Here is a 21497-nt window from a genome sequence, read left to right as displayed (position 1 = left end):
CAGATGGGATTTGGCACGGTATATCACAGCACAAAAAACCTCTGTGGTATAAACAGAATACTTAACCCGTACCATCCCAGGCATTTTTGCAATTTTATACCCATCCAATCCCGGACCAAAAACGGAAAAAAAAATTTATTGCATAAAGCAATTCAAAAGGACATATAAATCAAGGAAAAGCGAAAAAAAAGTACTCCTTATAGGAGAAATAAGAGCAGGATGGCCATCCTTCGTGTTTTTAGCCCAATTTCCCAAGCTGTGAGTGACGTTTTCCCACCCAGCTGGGCGGGATAGGAGAGAATGGGGGATTTCCTGTTCTCAATATCCTTCTCCACTGGCTCATATTCCTCCCCAGAAGTCATCCAGGTCTTCCTCTTCTGAAGAATCACCAAATGAAGGGACAGAAGGGTCCATGTGACAATTTCAACAGCCTCCTCGAGCCCAACGAGGCAGAAAAATTGCGTGGTTTTTGCGACATTCTGACGCTATGACGGACAGTGGCAAACTGATGTTACCCAGCCATGCAGAACCAAACTCAGTACTACAGCTACTTGGACACAGTATTGCCAATACATTAAGCTACTCTTTAGTAAAAAATTAGCTAGATTGAAGCAGTTTGAGACACGCTACATTGCTCGAATTTTGCTGTCGGAACCATCACGTCGCTGGGATTAATCGAGACTTTTGTACTGTCGGTACCATGCCGACGGCTGGATTGTATGGGTTAAACACTAGATTGGGATATAGAGGCAGGTCAAGGATGTACTGCACGGGGGGGGGGGAAGGGAACGACACACTTGAGGGCCTGAGAATAGTTACACTACACCGGGATGTACTGCTACAGTGCTGAATCACGGTATGTTATCACTGCTAGGGCCTAGAGTACACGGGGGGAGTTAATGTGTTGCACAGGGGCCTGTGAGGAGGGGATGTCACTTGGGACAACTGGGGAACTTCTCACAAGGGCATATACTAGCACAACAAGGAGGGGGGTCTGGTGCAGGTGGGGGGGACACACACAGGGGTGCAATGTCTTAGTGACTGGGGACGGGGAATAAACACAGTCTGTAGCACTACACTCACGGTATAGCTGGTCACTGATGGGCGTGAAGGACGTGCCTATGGCCACTATGCAGTCAGCCATGGGTGGCGGCAGGTGTGGGCAGAAGGCCGTCTGGGGTGTGTTCCCGGTGCAAGTCTCTGGCAGCTTAGTCTGAGGTCTAGATCGAGCTGAAGGGTGGAGTGATGGGCAGCCCTTTCCTGGTGGGGGCCCTGGGAGTATAGTGTCCCTCTGAGCTAGGGGCAAACAGGGCTAGGAGGCGTTCAGCATGGCGCCTGCCCTTCATAGTGATGGGAGTCCTGGGGGTGCACCTGGGTTGGCCCAAGCCAAGGGTCAGCCCCTGGGCACTCGTCGCCTCCCTGGGGCTGCAGTCTCTCCTGGAGGAGGCGGCTGTCAGGCCTCCTGTACTGGGGGAGTCCAGCAGCTGCTGGGAGACGTCGGGGGAGGCTCGCCATCGCCTAGGGGCTGCAGTCTCGCCTGGAGGAGGCCGTCAGAGGTGATCTGCAGCTTCTCGCTCTGGGGGAGTCCATCAGCGGCTGCAGGCGTCGGAGGCTGTGCTGCAGTGACAGGATACTTGGCTGCGGGATGGGCTCGTCCCAGGCACTCTCTGGCTGGGGTCCTGTAGGGGAACAGTCTCCACTCTCCATGCAGGAGGGGAGGCGGGAGGGGCACCTCACTCGGCCACAGGATGGGCGGGCTGAGCGAGAGGTGTCACCCTCACAGGGAGCCTCCGGGGTCATGGAGGGAGAACGACCGGTGGCCTGTTTCCCCGGCTTGGTGGGCCTCGCGGTCCCTGCTGAAACTCTGGGCCAGGGTGTAAGAGGGAGGTCCAGAGGACACTTCCTCGGCTGGGCAGGTCCAGAGAACAATGCCTAGGCTCCCTCCCCGGGTGGTCGTGGGAGATCTGGGGGATGCTCTTTGACAGGTCCGGTGGATGCTGCTGGGGGACCACTCATCCCGGGGATGGCTGGAGAAGTCCCGTAGGGCCTTCAGGCTGTTGCTGCAGGTCTGATGGACTCTGCTGCCCTCCTGTTGTCAGAGATGGCACAGCTCGGGGACGACCGGTGGTCTCTCCCCATGTGGCAGATCTGATGGATACCACCACGGGGCCCACTGCCCTCCTGGGAGGCCCTGGCGAAGGTCGTCTGTGGGACGGTCCAACATGCCAGCTCCCATAGATGGGTGGCAGAAGGAGGAGATCCAGTGGACACTCCTACAGTAGATTAGGTGGATGCTACTGTGCCACTGCTCCCCTGGGATGAAGTAGGTGTCTGAGCTCCAAGATTGGCTCGTCCTTTTTTAGAGGCAGGTCCGGTGGACTCTGAATCTGAGGGCCTACTTGGGACTTTGCGAATGCAAGTCGCACCTTGATTCTGGCAAGTGCTCTCTCCGTTAGAGGGTAATGCACTCGATCTGAGTACTGCCTGGTGGTCCGGCTGCATGGAAGAGGGGCATCGGGTCACATGGGATGTATGTCACTGTGGTGCGGAACGCGGGCATACCTCCCCATTGCCTCCTCTTGGGGTGGGGGACTATCTCCCCATATCCTCCTCCTGGTGTGGTGGTGTCAGGATCGCTCCGCCGGGTGGGTATTTCATATATGTGTACCCTGTATACCTGTACATGTATATGTTATGCGGAGTGTTTTTACTCCAACCTCTCGTCCTAAAAAACGCCAGCGACTGAGCAGGGTCCTCTTTCCAGAGAAGAAATAAAGCACCAACAAAGGAACAGGGCAAAAAATCTTGGCAGTACACCTTAACACATCTATTGCACTAATTCAATACACCTTACAATATAAAAACAGAGAGACACTGGATATGGTATGAACAGGAAGACAGAGCAGGTTTACTAATACACACTATACACACAAGAATGTCAAGGGCAGAATTCATACATATATCATAGGTTGGTAATCATTAGAACATGGCATCGGTATTATGAACAGTGAATAATTGTCATTTGGTGTTCTAGACAAGATGCACAATATATAGTTGGAACAATGGGTCTGGTTGGCTTATATTTGTATATATTTGTCATAGCACGCAGCACATCATCAGGGATTGTCACTTTGCTGCGGCGACACTGTTGTGCTGGTTTTCTGGTCTTTCTACCACTGAGAGAGTTTCTTCACATTTAGTCACTCTATATATATGTTCTCTGACCCTGATTTACTGCCTTGAGATTCACTACTATAGTGCGTTACTTCACATTAACTTCCGCACTGTTTTACTGTCACCTTTGTCACTGTCTCTGAGGGTTGCACTTATACATTACAGGCGAGACGCATTGAAGTCGCCACTAATACCCGGTACCTGGGTTAACAGAGGTAGCGTCCGTGCGTGGGAGGGGGCCCTCCAAGGGAACCCTCCTGCAGGAGACAGGGGATCGCCCGCAGGGGCATTGTCTCTCAGACTTCCTTCGTCCGGGGGGTGCAGGGAGGCCCTTCAATCTGGGGGCCTCGACCTGGTGAGTGCCTCGTGTAGGGGCCTCGTTGGTGGGGTGCAAGGAGGCCTGCCGGTCTGGGGGCCTCAACCTGGAAGGTGGCCCTCAGGGCTGGGGCCAAACAACTCCAAGAGCCGGGCCTGTCACCTCTTACTCCTGGCGAAGGGCCGTGGGGGAGTGGGGCCCAGACAGCCCTGCTCAGGGGCCTGCTGACCGGCACTGGAGGTCCGGGTGCTGCAGTTGCCCGTAGGGCAAGGCGCCATCAGGAGGGAACTGCGGCACCTCTTCTATGGGGTGTCTGTCAGGGGCCGGGGTTGTCCAGGGGTTGGCTGCAGGACTGGAACAGGACCACTCCACCACTCTAGGAACGGCAGCACCTCCGGGGAACCACACCTGGAGGGAGAGAGAGAAGCGAGTCCCACGCAGCCGAGAGGTAGTGGGCCGGCTGTGCAAGGGACCTTCCCCTCCAGGAGAACCCTAGGAACTGTAGATGAAGGGCATACGATGGCCGCTTCTTCCCCCACACATACGATGGCCGTGTTGGCAGTTCCACAGCTCCTGAGGGCAGCAGCTGAAGGGGGTACGATGGCCTCTCCTTCACCCACACGTACGATGGCCATGGTGGCGGTGCTGCTCCTGAAGGAGTAAGAGGCAGATGAGGGACGTACGATGGCTGCTCCCTCCCTGCCACATACGATGGCCGTGTCCGCAGTTCTGCCTGCCTGACGGGAAGTAACTGAAGGGCGTACGATGGCCGCTCCTTCCCCCACACGTACGATGGCCGTGTTGGCGGTGTTACTCCCGTAGGAGAAGGAAGTGGATGAGGGGAGTACGATGGCCGCTCTCTCTCCGACACGTATGATGGCCATGTTCGCGGTTCCACTTCTCCTTCCTTTGCCTGTCGCTGTGCGCTCAATAGCTACTCCACCGAGGCCGTCTCCAAATAGGTCTGTAACTGAAGGGCGTACGATGGCCGCTCCTTCCCCAACATGTACAATGGCCGTGTTGGTGGTGCTATAGGAGGAAACAACTGAGGGGCGTATGATGGCCGCTCCCTCCCCGGTACGTACAATGGCCGTATCCGCGGTGTTCTTTGGGAGTGCTTCTGGAGCAGTCCCACCCCGAACCTGGTGAAGGCTGCCCCACTTGCAGGGTCGTTCCTTCTTCCTGCGTGGTTGCCGTTGGGTCAGTTCCGCGGAAGAGGGACTCAAGGTGGGGGCGCCCCGGCACTCTTCTTGCTCCAGTTCAGGCTTACCTTGCCCTGGCCTGCCGTGGTGTCCTCCTGGGGTGGTGGTGGGGCTGCGAGTCGGGAGTGGGGTAGGGGGTGGTGGGGTGGTTGGTCCAGCGGCAGCGGAGGTGTGTATTTTACCACTTTCTGCGGTCAAGAAGTCCCGGCCCCATGACTGGAGGTGGTAGGTGGTGGTGGTGGGCGTCTGGTGAGCCGGTTGGATGTCCCGGAGGATGGTGGTCCAGTGGTAAGTGGTTGTGTTTGGCTCCTGGTGGAGGTTGAGGGTGAGCCGGAGTGATGACAGCCGCGTGGTGTTACGTAGGATATGGAGGAGTTGCTGGGTCCCACGTAGTCTGACGGGTGGGCAGTGGTGTGGGCGCCATTGTATGCGATCAGTTTGCATCTCTGGAGGTGGTGTTTGGTGCAGAGGTAGAGGCTGTATGCTGGTGAGGGAGGAGGGGATGGGCCTTTTGTGCGGGAGGATATGGTGGGAGGAGCACTGTCCTTTGGGAATTGGAAACTTTCCACCTTGCCTGATGGATGGGGAGCATGATAGGGGTGGTGTTGGGGGTATGGGTGGTATGTTTTGGCAAATGTGAGGTAGTAGGGGAAGTGGGGGTGGGTGTAGGGGTGTATCTTGATGGTGTGCGTGAGAGGCCTCCTGATCTGGTGGTAGTGGTGGTGAGGGTAGGTGTTGGTGGAGAAGGTGGGGAGGCACGTGGTGGCATGGGTGTTCTAATTTGGTCAGAGGCAGTTGTGGGTGGGCGTGTGGGGTGTTGTGTGTAGTGAGAATGGTCGGTGGGCATGGGGTGGGCAGGAGTGGGTGCGTGGGTGGTGTTGTTGGCAGGTGAAGTGTGTACACGTGGTGGGCTAGTAGGTGGGGCAGTGCGTGGAGGGGTGCGGGAAGGGTCTAGGGGCGGTGGTGGTGGTGCGGTGGTGTTGGGTGTGTTTTCCGTCTGGTGGTGGGGTGTAGGGTGGGTGGTGGGCGCCGCGGGTGGTGGTTGAGAGTGGCGTGGTGGAGATGGTGCTGTGGGCGTGGGGGAATCATGGGAAGGTGGAGGCGGTGAGGGATCAGAATCAGGGAGAGTTGGTGGTGGGTCGGGTGTCAGTGTAGGGGGCGGCGGGGTGGCGTTGGTTGAGGAGGAGGGGGGGGTGAGAAGGAGTAGGCGTATGAATCAGGGGGGTGATTCTCAGAAGACGCCGAGGTGGGTGGTGCTCGGCGGGAGGTGTGTGGTATGCAGCTGAGTGTGGGTTCATTGTTGGTGGGGCAGAAGGGACGCACGTGCCTGTTGCGGTATGTGTGTGTTTGTCCCTGGTGGCTGATAGTGTCTTTGTAGGGGTTGGGGATGTTGGTGATATTGATGGGACCGTCGAATCAGGGGGAGGTTTTGCTGGGGATTGGCAGACGTGCCATGACAACAGAATCACATGTTTTCTAGGGGTTGGAGGGGAGTGTGTCGGGTTGTAGGTCCTGTTAGGCTTGGAGGTGGTGAAGGTGTTTTCTTAGGTGGTGTAGGGAGTCAGTGGCGGAGGGTGGGGTGGGTGGTTGGAGGTGCTGATGGAGGGGTAAGAGGAGCAGGGCTTCCCCGAAGACTCGCTCGTGGGGTGTTATGCCATCGTCTCTGGGGCATGTGTTGAGGCCCCATTGCACGATTTTAACGTGGGCCGGCTAATCAGTGTTGCCTGTTTGCACAATTCTGGTTCTGACTTGGTTTAGGAGGGATCTATGACTTCTCTCGCAGACACTATTTCCCTGTGGCCAATATGAAGAGGAGTGGAAAATATGGTAGCCAAAGATTGTTACGAGTTCCTCCCAGATCTTGCCCATGAATTCTGGGACGTTATCTAAATGTAGGGCTTGGGGAATCCCGAAGTAGGGAAAGACATGGCGGACTAATGCATCGGGGACTGTGATGGCATTGTGGTCTTAAGCGGGGCAGGCGATGATGAACTTGGAATAAACATCAACGAAGGTGATGATGTATTTGTATCCCACTTTAGGTGCGAGAGGGCCGACGACATCAACTGAGAGCAGCTGCCATGGTTTTTGAGCCGTGAGTTTCCCCGATGGTCCAGGCGTGCGTGTGATATCTTTCCCTAAGGCACAGGCTCGGCATGCTTGAATGATGTTTTTGGCGATGTTTGAGGGGTTTTGTGTCCAATATATGTCATTGAAGATTGCAGGAGTTTTTTTGTGCCAGGTGAATGCCATTGTCGGCGTGAAGGTGGAGCATGGCATTGTGTGCAGTGTTGGGGTCGAGGACGATATGGCCATCCAGGTTGAAGAGTTGATCGCCTTGCTGGTGTAGTTTGGTGAAGGTATGTGGCAGGATCCAGGTGGGGCATTGTTTGTTCCGCCACATTTTCATTAGGTCGGTGTCAGGGTGAATCGCGCTGACAGGAAGGCGGGAAAGGGCATCGGCATTGGTGTGTAATTTCCCAGGCCGGTAGGATATTTCGAAATTGAATTCCTCCAGAGCCTCTCACCAACGAATGAGTTGGACGTTGGTGGTGTTAGATTGTCGTAGCCATTGAAGCGATTGGTGATCTGTAATAATAACTACGTGGGTGCCAGAGATGTATGAACGGAAATAGTCCAACGCCCAGACGATGCCAAGGCACTCGTGCTTGGTGGCAGCACAATTCCGTTCGGCTTAATTGACGGTGTGGCTGCCACAGGCGATGATGTGCTCTCGGCCATTTTGTACCTGAGCAAGTACAACCCCTATGGCAATGAAGGAGACGTCAGTTTAAAGACGAAAGGGTAGGTTGTAGTCCGGGAAGGCTACAGGGGGGGCTGATATGAGTTTTGATTTGAGGGTGGTGAATGTTGTTTTCCTTGCATCCGTCCAGATTAATGGTTCGCCCTTTTTTGTGAGGTCATGCAGGGGTTTAGCGATGTCCACAAAGCCTTTGACAAAACGTAGGCAGTAGTAAGTTAGGCTTAGGAAGGCCCGCGTTTCGTGAACATCTCTGGGTAGAGGGAGGTCGGCAATGGCACGGAGTTTGTCGGGATTGGGAGATATGCCTTTGGCTCCGATCACGTGCCCTAGGAAGGAGACGGATCTCTCGGCTAGGATGCATTTGGATGGTTTTAGTTTAAGTCCCGCCTGGCATATACGTATGAAGACTTGTCTGAGGTGGTGGAGGTGGTCTGCCCAGGTACAGCTGAATACTATGACGTCGTCAAGATACGCCAGGCAGATCTCCCAGGTAAGGCCACTCAGGACCAACTTCATGAGACGGGAGAATGTACCTGGGGCATTGCAGAGTCCAAAGGGGAGGACGTTGAACTCGTAATGTTTGCCGTTTAAGGTTGAGAAGGCCGTTTTTTGTTTGTCTTCTGGGTGGATGGGGACCTGCCAGTAACCTGATTGCAGGTCGAGGGTGGAAAACCACAATGAGCCATGTAATGAGTCGAGGGAATCGTCAGTTCGGGGTAGGGGTGTGGCGTCCTTGGTGGTAACATCATTGAGCTTGCGGTAGTCCACATAGAACCGCATGGTGTCATCTTTTTTTCTAACCAGCACGACGGGGGAGGACCATGGGCTGGTGAAGTTAGAAATAACCGGCATTGAGCATGTCCTGGACCTGCCGGTCTTCCTCTGCTCGCTGTTTGGGGTTTTTGTGGCATGAGGGTTGATGGATGGGTGGGCTGGTGGTGTGGATCTCGTGATTGAGATAGGTAGTGTGGCCAATGTCTGTTGGGCCTGATGAAAAAAGGTCTTGAAAATCCAGGAGTAACTGTCAGAGGCTGTTAGTTTGGGTGGTGGAGAGGTGGGAAGGTAGAGTAGGTAGAGTGGGTGGGGTGGAGGGAGGTGATTCGCAGGGTTCTGCCTCCTCCATGTCGCCTACGATCAATCCTCGTGGCAGGGTAAGTGGTGTGGTGGCGATGTTCGCGATGCGGACCGCACGGACATGGGGGGGAGGAAAGTTGGGGTACTAAACAGGATGAGAGAGGTCCGGTAGGTAGAGCTGGGAAGAAGAGGACGGAGGTACCGGAGGGTTGGTTGAGTTGTAACCAAGCCTCATGGTGGGGTGGAATGGTGATAGCTGAAGCAATGGTGGTGGGAAAAGTTGGAGATGAAGGTGGAATAGGTGAGGGAGAGCATGAGGGGTGGGGGTGAGGAGGTGAGATGTAGGGTGACGGGGTTGGTGAGTTGCATGTGCAGAGTGGCTGGGGGGGATGAGTGGTGGGTGATGATGGTGTGTGTGTGGGGAATGAAGGGTTATGTTGTTTTTTTTGGGGGGGTGTTGGGGGCTGGACGGAAGTGGAGGCGGCATTGGTAACAGTCTATGGTGGTGTGCAGCTTCTGTAGAAGTTCCAGCCCCAGGTACCCGTCGTATGCACGGCAGTTGGAGTCAAAGATGATGAAGGGATGTGTGGTGGAAGCATGTTGGTGAGTTTCAGTCTGCAGGGTCCGTGTTTCTCCGTGGATAGGCAGGGGGCCGTCCCCCACGTCTACGAGGTTGGCTGAGGTGGAGAGAAGGGGGTCAAAGGCGGAGCTGTAGCAGGAGTAAAAGTGTGAGTACAGGCATCACCTGGCATCTCCCGTGTCCACCAGTAGCCTTGCCTTGACCCCGTTCAGGCGTATTTCGTCGTAGACTCGGGGTCTGTACTTGTGTGAAGTGGCCCCCGCCACCGTGGGGAGGTGGGGGGGCGGACCTAAAAATCCATCTGCTGAGTGTGGTCTTCTTCGTCGGGTTCCTCGTTGCCTGGCTCTGCGTATATAATGGGTGGAGTGTCATCTTGTGAGGCATCGTCTTCCAGGGAGGATACCTTTCAGCACCCTTGTGTGAAGGGCCTGCGTTGGCTAGCTTTCAGTTGTTCCCTGATGTCGTGCAGAGGGCAAGTGCGACTGCAGGCCATAAATTCCCAGGGGTTGATTGAAATGAGATTGTGGTTTTCCCTGGGGTTAGGACATTTCTTCTAGGGTTGGGCCCTGGGGACGGTGAGGGATGGCTCCATGACCAGTTGGGTAGGTGGCGTCCTAAGTTTGGGTGGTGGAGCCTTGGTGGTGGGGAATTTGCTCACAGCGTGGATAGTCTGGGGCGTGGGGCGGGCGGCAAGGCGTCGTACGAGTTGTAGATTTCGATCCATATTGCCAGAGGGATCATGGATAGTAAAATGCTCCCTGACTGTGCTTGGGAGGATTCTCAGCAGGGCATTAAATGTGTGTTGATCCCGAGTGGCTGCAGTTGCTTCGGGATAGGCGGCAGTGACTAGTCGCCGTGCCTGGACGAAAGTGTCATCTAGGTGAGGGCGTCGAGTTGCGACAGGGCGACAACTGTGCCCAGTGAAGGCGTGGCGGCCTGTTTCACGATGTGTCAGAATTGATCCCATGTTAATTCTGGGACAGCTTTTGAGGCAACAGTTGCAATTACTTTGCCCAGGTTGGGTAGTGTGACTGCTATTTTCTCTCTGTCAGTGTCAAACTCGATATCTAAGAGAGGTTTAACCACATCCAAGTAGACGTCAATGTCATATTGTTTGGGACTGAACTTTGACAATTGGATGTGAGGTTTGGCTGTCATTGTGCAAGTTCTCCGTGCATTAATCGGATCCAGAACCACCACTGGTCACCAGCGTTATGCGGGGTGTTTTTAGTCCGACCTCTCGTCCTAAAAACGCCCGTGACTGAGCGAGGTCCTCTTTCTGGACCGGAAATAAAGCACCAACAAAGGAACAGGGCATAAAAACTCGGCAGTACACCTTAACACATCCATTGCACTAATTCAATACACCTTACAATATAAAAACAAAGAGACACTGGTTATGGTATGAACAGGAAGACAGAGCAGGTTTACTAATACACACTATACACATAAGAATGTCAAAGGCAGAATTCATACATATATCATAGGTTGGTAATCATTAGAACATGGCATCGGTATTATGAACACTGAATAATTGTCATTTGGTGTTCTAGACGAGATGCACAATATATAGTTGGAACAACGGGTCTGGTTGGCTTATATTTGTATATATTTGTCATAGCACGCAGCACATCATCAGGGATTGTCACTTTGCTGCAGCGACACTGTTGTACTGGTTTTCTGGTCTTTCTACCACTGAGCGAGTTTCTTCATATTTAGTCACTTTATATATATATATATATATGTTCTCTGAATCTGATTTACTGCCTTGAGATTCACTATTATAGTGCGTTACTTCACATTAACCCGTCACGTCCCGAGGTTTTCCGCACCTCCGACATCCCCCAGTCCCGAGGTATTTTCGATTTTTTTTTTTTTTGGCTAAAACCTTCGCTTTTGGTGAGAAACATCGAAAATTCATAGAGAAATCGCTCACCTGAGGTTTAAAGTGCCCATTCCAGGTAGGAGTTCCTCCTTACCTGAGTGGGTTTTCTAACATGCTGGCAGCAAAGAAAACGAGTTCTATGGGAGGGTAACTATTTTATCCACTCATAAACGGTATTTATTTATTTACTTGGTACGAATGTATATGTAGTATGACAGTATATTGGTTTTCAAGCAGTAATAAAGGCATTATAAGCATTGTTTCACTCACTAACTAATCACCATACCTGACCTATTTTTGCCACACTACCTGATCATTATTTCTGGCTGTTTCTTCTTCTAATGCTATGTAAACATTGTCCTCCACATTGTCATCGATTGGGGAATCACTCTGGCCCTGAATAACTTTACTAGCCAGGTCACTGGTAACAGGTCCTTTGCCAAGACAATGGCATGAGGGGGGGAGGGGGGAGGTTATGCAGTGTAAGGCATTGTCCCTGCTTGGTATCTTGTACAGGAATAGAGGAAGGTGTCCCGTGTATACATACGAAAAATCACGTGCGAAAATTGAAAATTGTGCAAATTAGGTACTTTGCAATTGCACGACGTACTGGTACGTCGCCGGGACTGGCAAATGCAAATCGTGGTGACGTACCCATACGTCGTCGGGACGGGGCGGGTTAACTTCTGCACTGTTTCACTGTCACCTTTGTCACTGTCTCTGAGGGATGCACTTATACATTACAGACGAGATGCGTTGAAGTCGCCACTAATACCCAGTACCTGGGTTAACAGAGGTGGTGCCTGGGCATGGGAGGGGGCCCTCCTGGGGAACCCTCCTGCAGGAGACAGGGGATCGCCCGCAGGGGCATCGTCACCCGGACTTCCTTCGTCCGAGGGGTGCAGGGAGGGCCTTCAATCTGGGGACCTTGACCTGGTGAGTGGCCCTCGGGGCTGGAGCCAAACAACTCCAGGAGCCGGGCCTGTAGCCTCTTACTCCTGGCGGAGGGCTGTGGAGGAGTGGGGCCCAGACAGCCCTACTCAGGGTCCTGCTATCTGGCACTGGAGGTCCAGGTGCTGCGGTCGCCTGTAGGGCAAGGCGCCATCAGGAGGGAACTGCAGCACCTCTTCCATGGGGCGTCCGTCAGGGGCCGGGGTCGTCCAGGGGTGCAGGACTGAAACGGGACCACTCCACCACTCTAGGAAAGGCAGCATCTCCAGGGAACAACACCTGGAGGGAGAGAGAGAAGGGCGTCCCACACAGCCGAGAGGTAGTCGGCTGGCCGCGCAAGGGACCTTCCCCTCCGGGAGAACCCTAGGAACTGTAGACGAAGGGCATACGATGGCCGCTCCTTCCCCCACATGTACAATGGCCGTGTTGGCGGTTCCACGGCTCCTGAGGGCAGCAGCTGAAGGGCGTACGATGGCAGCTCCTTCCCCCATGCATACAATGGGAGTGTTGGCAGTGCTGCTCCTGAAGGAGTAAGAGGCAGATGAGGGGTGTACGATGCCCGCTCCCTCCCCGGCACGTACGATGGCCATGTCCGCGGTTCTGCCTGCCTGATGGGAAGTAACTGAAGGGCATACGATGGCCTCTCCTTCCCCCACACGTACGATGGCCGTGTTGGCGGTGTTACTCCCGTAGGAGAAGGAAGTGGATGAGGGGAGTACGATGGCCGCTCCCTCCCCGGCACGTACGATGGCCATGTCCGCGGTTCTGCCTGCCTGACAGGAAGTAACTGCATGGTGTACGATGGCCGCTCCTTCCCCCACACGTACGATGGCCGTGTTGGCAGTGTTACTCCCGTAGAAGGAGGAAGTGGATGAGGGGCGTACGATGGCCGCTCCCTCCCCGACACGTATGATGGCCGTGTTCGTGGTTCCACTTCTCCTTCCTTTGCCTGTCATTGTGCACTCAATAGCTACTCCACCGAGGCCGTCTCCAAATATGTCTGTAACTGAAGGGCGTACGATGGCCGCTCCTTCCCCAACATGTACAATGGCCGTGTTGGTGGTGCTATAGGAGGAAACAACTGAGGGGCGTACGATGGCCGCTCCCTCCCCGGTACGTACAATGGCCGTATCCGCGGTGTTCTTTGGGAGTGCTTCTGGAGCAGTCCCACCCCCAACCTGGTGAAGGCTGCCCTGCTTGCAGGGTCATTCCTTCTTCCTGCATGGTCGCCGTTGGGTCGGTTCCGCGGAAGAGGGACTCAAGGTGGGGGCTCTCCGGTGCCCTTCTTGTTCCGGTTCAGGCTTACCTTGCCCTGCCTGCCGTGGTGTCCTCCTGGGGTGGTGGTGGGGCTGCGAGTCGGGAGTGGGGTGGTGGGTGGTGGGGTTGTTGGTCCGGCGGCGGCAGAGGTGTGTATTTTAATATATATATATATATATATATATATATATATATATATATATATATATATATCATCCACTTAAATATGACCAGCTACACAGTGACAGACAATATTGTTGAGATGCGAGATTTCTAGTTATGTAGTGCTGGAGTATACCCGACGATTGCCGAATTCTTTTCAGTTACGTGTCAGAGTTGCCAGTTAGCCTGCTGTTGTGAGTGGAGTTATTTTGTAAGTAGTGCTTTAATTTTCATGCTCTTTTTCTCTATAATGTCTTATTTATGTCATTGTTTATTAAATTATGTAATTTTATCTCAGTTTGTATGCTAGATACTTTAGAGTGTTAAGTAGTGTAAGAAAATTCTAGGATATTTTGGATGTCTCGGAGCTGGTAACTGTTGTACCTGTTGCTCCCTTGGGACTGCACGAGAACTCTGGAGGAGTAGATCACTCTAGAATATAGGAATCTTATATATGGATGGGGAAGAGACTACAGCAGTTTCAGTCACTTTTCAGTTCAGTTTGAGTTTATATCAGTGTCAGTTCAGTGTCAGTGCTGTCTGTGAAGACTGTATGGCTCCGGTACTTGTGAAAACAGTGAAGTTGGCAAGCATTAAATGTAATTATTTGGAAAAGATAGACAGTGAACTTTTGAAGCCAGTGTTTATTTACAACACCTGAGCTGATCTTGTGTGCTGTACACCGAAAGGCTGACCAAAGGAAAAACAACTCACTGGGCAATGTCATTCCTATACTGCACTACTGCTGTCGGAGCCTGTGGCGGTGTGGAATGGGGATGTAATATTGGCATCAGGAGTGTGGATTGTTAGAAAGTGCTGCAGTGAGTCAAACCTTCGACATGCAGGCAGAAAGTGTACAGACGAGAAGCCAGGCTAGACAGAATGAGGTGTCATTGGCTGCAATCTTGAAGCTATGACAAGCACAAACTGTACAGCTACAAGCACAAAATAAAGTACTACAGGCACAGAATGAAGAACAGAAAGAACTCAAAGAACAATTACAGGCACAAAATGTACAATTACAAGCACAGAATGGAGGACAGAAAGAACTCAAGGAACAATTACAGGCAAATAACGAAGAAAGAAAGAACGATATGAACAGCTTCAAGAGGCATTAAAAGAACAGTAAAGGAAATTACAACTGAAGATGCAAGGACAGCTAGATGCTTTCATGTGGGAAATGAAGTATAAGGTAATCAATAATGTGATGGATCGCACACAGCATGTAGACAACCAACTGAAGATTAGCGAGGGAAGAGTGGCAGAGTGCAGACATGTAAACAAAAAGCTGAAAATTAGTGAGGAAGTGTGATGGAGTGCAGACAGCATGTAGATAACCAGCTGAAGCATGTAGTCGACCATGTGAAGATAATATGTGAAAAAATTTAGGCTGTAGAAAAACATTGCACTCCTCAGCCTCAGGTTAGTGTGCAAGGAGCATACAAAAAGTGTTATGCGGGGTGTTTTTAGTTCGACCTCTCGTCCTAAAAACGCCCACGACTGAGCTGGGTCCTCTTTCCGGACCGGAAGTAAAGCACCCACAAAGGAACAGAGCATAAAAACTCGGCAGTATACCTTAACACATCTATTGTATTAGTTCAACACACCTTACAATATAAGAACAGAGAGACACTGGATATGGAATAGACAGGAAGAAAGAGTTGGTTTTCCAACACAAAATGTACACAAACACACAAGGATGTCAAGGGCAGAATTTATATATACACAGATGTTGATGGTTACTAGAACATGACAAGTATTATAATCAGTGCATAATTGTCATTTAATGTTCTGGACCGGATCCACTATATATGGGTGGAATAAAGGGTCAGGTTGGCTAATATTTCTATACACTTGTTATAGCGTGAGTCGCAGCATCAGGAATTGTCACTTGGCCACGGCGACACTATTCCACTAGTTTTCTCTTTCTATGCGCCATTAGTATTGACACAAAGTCTCTTTACATCCAGTCATCTTATTGTGCATGTTCACTGACCCTTACTTTCTGCCTTGGTGTTCACTTATATAGTGTGCCACTTTATATTATTTCCCTCATTGTTTCACTGTCACTTTCTTTCCTGTCTCTGGGGTTTACACTTATGTGCGACGTATGAGATGCGTTGAAGTCGCCACTAGGCCCCTAGTTCCTGGGCTAATAGAGGTGGTGCCCGGGCATGGGAGGAGGCCCTACTGGGAAGCCCTCCTGCAGGAGGCAGTGTACCATCGTTGTCTGGGCCTGCTTCAACAGGGGGGTGCAGGGAAGCCCTTCCATCTGGGGGCCTCAACCTGATAGGTGGCCCTCATGCTGGGGACTCATCGGGTGGGTGCAGGGAGGCCCTCCTGTCTGGGGGCCTCGACCTGGTAGGTGGCCCTCGGGGCTGGGGCCAAATAACTCCAGGAGCCGGGCCTGCTGCCTCTTGCTCCTGGCGGAGGGCTGTGGGGGAGTGGGGCCCAGGCGGCCCTGCTCTGGGGCCTGCTGACTGGCCCTGGGGGTCCTGGTGTTCCAGTCGCCTGCAGGGCAGGGCGCCGTCAGGAGTGAGCTGCGGCACCTCTTCTGCCGGGCGTCCGTCAGGGGCCAGTGTCATCCAGGGGTCGGCTGCAGGACCGGGACAAGACCACGCCAACACTCCGGGAACAGCAGCACCTCCGGGGAACCACACCTGGAGGGAGAGAGAGAAGGGCATCCCATGCAGCCGAGAGGTAGTGAGCTGGTTGGGCAAGGGACCTTCCCCTCCGAGAGAACCCTAGGAACTGCAGAGGAAGGGTGCACAGTGGCTGCTCCTTCCCCCACGAGTACAATGGCCATTGTGGCGGTCCCTCAGTTCCTAAGGGCAGCAGCTGAAGCGTGTATGGTGGCTCCTCCTTCCCCCACACGTACGATGGCCGTTGTGGCGGTGCTGCTCCCGAAGGAGGAAGAGGCAGATGATGGGCGTATGGTGGTCGCTCCCTCCCCAGTACGTACAATGGCTGTTACCACGGCTCTGCCTGCCCAACGGGAAGTAACTGAAGGGTGTACAGTGGCCGCTCCTTCCCCGGTAAGTACGATGGCCGTTACCACGGTGTTACTCCCGTAGGAGGAGGATGAAGTGGATGAGGGGCATACGGTGGCCGCTCCCTCCCCGACATGTACGATGGCCGTTGTCGCGGTTCCACATCTCCTTCCTTTGCCAGTCGGTGTGCGCTCAATAGCTGATGCTCTGAGGCAGTCTCCAGATAGGTCTGTAACTGAAGGGCGTACGATGGCTGCTCCTTCCCCCACATGTACGATGGCAATTGTGGCGGTATTATAGCGGGAAACATCTGAGGGCGTACGGTGGCTGCTCCCTCCCCGGTATGTACGATGGCCATTACCGCGGTGTTGTTGGGACTGTTTCTAGAGCAGTCCCACCCCGAACCTGGTGAAGGCTGCTCCACTCGCAGAGCCGTCTCTTCTTCCTGCTTGGTTGTTGTTGGGTCAGTTGCATGGAAGAGGGACTCAAGGTAGGGGCGCCCCGGCGCCCTTCTCTCTCTGGGTCAGTCTCACCCTGACCTGGCCTGCCATGGTGTCCTCCTGGGGTGGTGGTGGGGCTGCGAGTCGGCAGTGGGGTGGGGGATGCCGGGGTGGTTGGTCCGGCGGTGGTGGAGGTGTGTATTTTAAAAAGAATGGACAGTGAATAGTGAATTTTGATGGATCCCAGGCATCTATTGTAAAGGTAGCATTACAGGGTTGAATAATCAGAATGTAGGAGTTTAAAGTCCTGGCCTTAATTATGATGCCCCAGTTTTTAAGCCCCAAACCAGTGAAGTGCATGCCTATACTGGGGGTCCAATCGGCCAATGCACTGAGTGGTCCTGGCATCTGGTAGGAGTCTTTGAACTTCCAGAAAGACGTTTTGCGGGTTTCAAAGATAAATTTTTCTACTCACTTTCATGTAGTTTCCTCAAATCACAAAATTTTTCAAATACCTTTGACAATCATGCTATTGGTAAGTGGCATTAGAAGATAAAAAAGTCGTAAAACAGGAACCATCATCTCCATGGAATCAACTTCTACATACAATTTACTATTCAATAAACATCCCATATAATTGGTGTAAGATTATAACATGGTAAATATATGGGGAAATGCTTTCATGCACAAATTTTGCCATATTTTAAAATTTGCTGCCGGAGCAATGTACGACATGTTTTCCTTGTTGCTCTCTCACTCACCAACTCTTCTGCATGGCGTCTCCCACACCCTACGACGTTTGGCGTCCATCTTTATTGGAAACCTAGCCCATCCCTTCACTTATTTCATGAATGGGTGCTGGTTTGCATTGAAAGTTGAATTTGATCTGCAGTCAGCCACAGTGCAAAGTTCGTCATTTTGCTAACTATTCTTATTGTCATTGTCACACTGTTAACCGCTAAGTATAGAAACCCACAACTTTCAACACTGAACAAATCACATGGTTAATCAATGAAAAACTGTTACTCCCAATTCTCCCTGAATATCCGGAATTTGAACCACAGTACTAACAAACACTACATTCTTGCTATCCTCTGTACTATCTTCCACAGACCAGGAACATTCAACAAGCACTCCGTTACCTAGCAATAGCTGCTAACAACTGCGCTTCCAAGGCAGTGTAAGGGAGAAATACTAATTTGAAAAAAAAAAAAAAAGTCATGTATACTGTAGACTGTAATAGTCAGCTAAACAGTTGTGATTATCTCAGACGGAGAAAGTGAGGTGTTTTCTTACAGGATGTGTGTGCCTTATGTTTCCTAGACATAGTTGCTAAGAAATGTACTGCTTCAAGCCAGTGTAAGCAAAACTCTACTGCGTATCAGTGGAGAATATGTATAAAATAAATGCACGACAAAAGGAAGGGAAGATCTGAAACGAAGAGAGTGTTTAGTGTAGGGAGAGTGTAGGTGTAATGGTGGTGGAGGGTGTTGTGTCCATCACTCACCAACCTGCTTGTAAGGCGATGCTATGTCATCTCCTTCGGCCACGGCTGGTACTGATTTGTTTCACTGTATTCCTTTCCTGTTCTAGTACTACCCTATACTCCTATACGTAATACGTCATACCAATGCCTCTGTATTTCATAACATATAGTGTAACCCATTTTTTTTATCAGAGTGTATGGCTACACACACACACACACACACACACACACACACACACATACACACACACACACACACACACACACACACACACATACACACACACACACACACACACACACACACACACACACACACACACACACACAGAGGGAGTCATCCGAGGAAGACGTCCAACATCGGCGCTCCGTACCAAACCAACACGGCCAGTGGCATTACCTAAATTAGTATCTTTGTATGAGTTAGGTTCTGTACCAGGTTACACTAAATGATTTTTCATTATTAAAAGAAAAAAAATAATAAGTTTAAACAAGACTTGTTCAAACAGAAAAAAGAACCAAGAGTTAAAAATGTGCTGAGTCAGCTGAGGTTTGTTAAGACTAAGCAACACGGGGAAAGTGTACATACTCTGTAAGTACATACTCTGTTATTTTAGTATTGCAAAATGGATACATACTTTAGTAAAGCATATTTGGAAAAGAAAAGGGATAAAAGTAAAAAGCAAAATGATGATTTCTACCAAGAACTGGTTGAAGTGGAGACTCACAATAGACTGGTTGAACGTGTACACAAACTAGAAATGGCTTTCAAAAATGAAATTGATGAAATAAAGAAGCAAATGCACTTGCAAAAGGAAGAAATAGAAAAACTAGGCAGGGAGGCCATTAAGAAAGACACAACCATCAGTGAACTAACAGTGGAATTGAGTACGCTTAGGAAGAAAGTGAGTGAAATGGCAAGTACAGTAGTCAATCACGAGAGTGTTATGGAAGAGTTAAAAAATGACACAGAGACAATTAGGCAAGCAAGCAGTCTTATGGACCAGAGCAGTGATATTGAGGAGAAGATAACACAGGTGAATGAAGCTGTGCAAAGCTACAAAAATGATGTAGAAAACACGTATGCTGAAATGGTGAAAGTAAAGAAAGACTTAGAAACAAGGGTGGAGGAAAAAAGCATTAAAAAGGAAGTGAAAAGAATAATCCAAAACAATCCAAAGTTAGTCAGAGATTCAGTAGATATAAACAAATCAATAGTAATCACTAGTATAGAAGAGGAAGAAGTAAAAAACAAGATCACAAGAGACAAATAGGAGATCGCAAATGTAATGAGCTTACTGAAAGAAGTATCAAAGGAAATCTGTAGTAAAGACATAGAGAAGCACAAAAGGTTAGGGAAATACGAGAAAAGCAAGACAAGACCTCTAAAGGTGACTTTCCAGAGTGTAAACACTGTGGAAGAGATACTAAAAAATGCAAAGAATCTTATGGAAAAAGAGGAGTTCAAAAATGTATGGATAAAAAGATGCCTAACACAAGAGGAACTGGAATTACTGAAAGAGAAAAGGGAGGAAGCAAAAACAAAAAATAAGGGAAGATCAGAAGAGGAGAAGAAGAAATTTTTTTTACAAAGTAATAGAATTGCAGGTACGAAAGTGGTACACAAACAGGATGGAAGAGAAAGGAGGAAGGTAGTAGAACCATGTCATGGCAAGTATATAAACAAGATGATCAAGTTGATGTACTCAAATGTGGATGGAATGGTATCCAAATTACTAGAGATGAATGATTATGTCAGAGAAAATGAACCACAAATAATATGCCTAACTGAAACAAAATTAACACCAAGGATATCCAATGACATACTAAACTTAGAGGAATACAATATATGGAGAAGAGACAGAAATTTTAAAAAAGGAGAAGGAATTATAATAATTATAATATTAACTAAGAAAAATCTAAAAGTCAAGGAAATAAAACTAGATATACCATCATACTGATTGCAGTAGAGATCAACACATCTGAAGGTAAAGTAATTGTAGCCAATTTGTACATGCCACCCAGATCAAACACATGGGAAAGAGACGAATATGAGGACCTGGCAGAGAGTACAATTCAGAGTATAAGATCATTACTACATAAAATGGAAGAGAAATCAGAAAGAATTATACTAACTGGGGATTTCAATACAAATATAAATTGGAATACTCTAGATATAATTAGCCAATAAAGCTGTTGGGACCAGAAGCTCCTGGATCTCGTGCAAGAGTTTTTCCTAACGCAACATGTGAGGGAAACCACCAGAAAAAGAGGACGATGTACCGTCACTGCTAGATCTAATATTTACCAGGAAAGTAAATGATATTGACAATTTAATATATCACCCTCCATTCGGCAAAAGCGATCATGCAGTACTAAATTATAACTTCAGGATAGCATATGACATAGTAAACAGCATTGACAGTTACAAAAAGAGCCTAAACTACAAAAAGGGAAATTATCAAGACCTAAAGAAGTACTTCTTAGAAGTTGATTGGGAAAATGAGCTTAGAGGACAAGATTTAAATGCTGTATATAAAAAAATCCTGTGAATTTTATGAAATAGGAGTCCAGAAGTACATCCCACAGCACAAAGAAGCAGATAAGAAAATACAGAAATGGTTCAATACAGAATGTAAAAAATCAAAAGAAAGAAGAGATTTGTTGTGGAATAGATACAGAAGACACAATAGTGAAAGGGCGTATAATAATTACAAACAGGCAAGAAACGACTATACAAGAATAAGGAGGGAAGCCCAAAAACAGTTTGAGGAGGATATAATAAATAAAAGTAGTGATCAACCAAAGCTGTTTTACAGCTATATCAAAAGCAAAACCAAAGTAAAAGATATAATACAATCCATTACGGATGAGGGAATCACTTATACACAAGAGAAAGATATTTGTGAAGCACTAAATGAGAATTTCCAATTAGTTTTTACAGAAAAAAAAAATTTTGTGAGGGACTATGTGGAACACGCATGTCTACACATACTACCAGATATACAAATAGCAGAAAAAGTAATACAGGAGGAGTTAAGTAGATTAGACAGAGGAAAAGCAAGTGGTCCTCATGAAATTTCATGTTGGGTATTACGAGAATGTGCAAAGGAGTTAAGTAAACCATTATTTTTAATTTTCAAGAAATCCTTGAGTCAAGGTAAACTACCTAATATTTGGAAAAAAGCAAATATTGTCCCCTTATTCAAGAAAGGA

Source organism: Coenobita brevimanus, chromosome 85 (genome assembly GCF_032717465.1).
Source record: "Coenobita brevimanus isolate Jiangsu-jjx chromosome 85, ASM3271746v2, whole genome shotgun sequence".
NCBI lineage: Eukaryota > Metazoa > Arthropoda > Malacostraca > Decapoda > Coenobitidae > Coenobita > Coenobita brevimanus.
The sequence above is the reverse complement of the archived record's forward strand: the minus strand, read 5'-3'. Positions refer to the sequence as shown.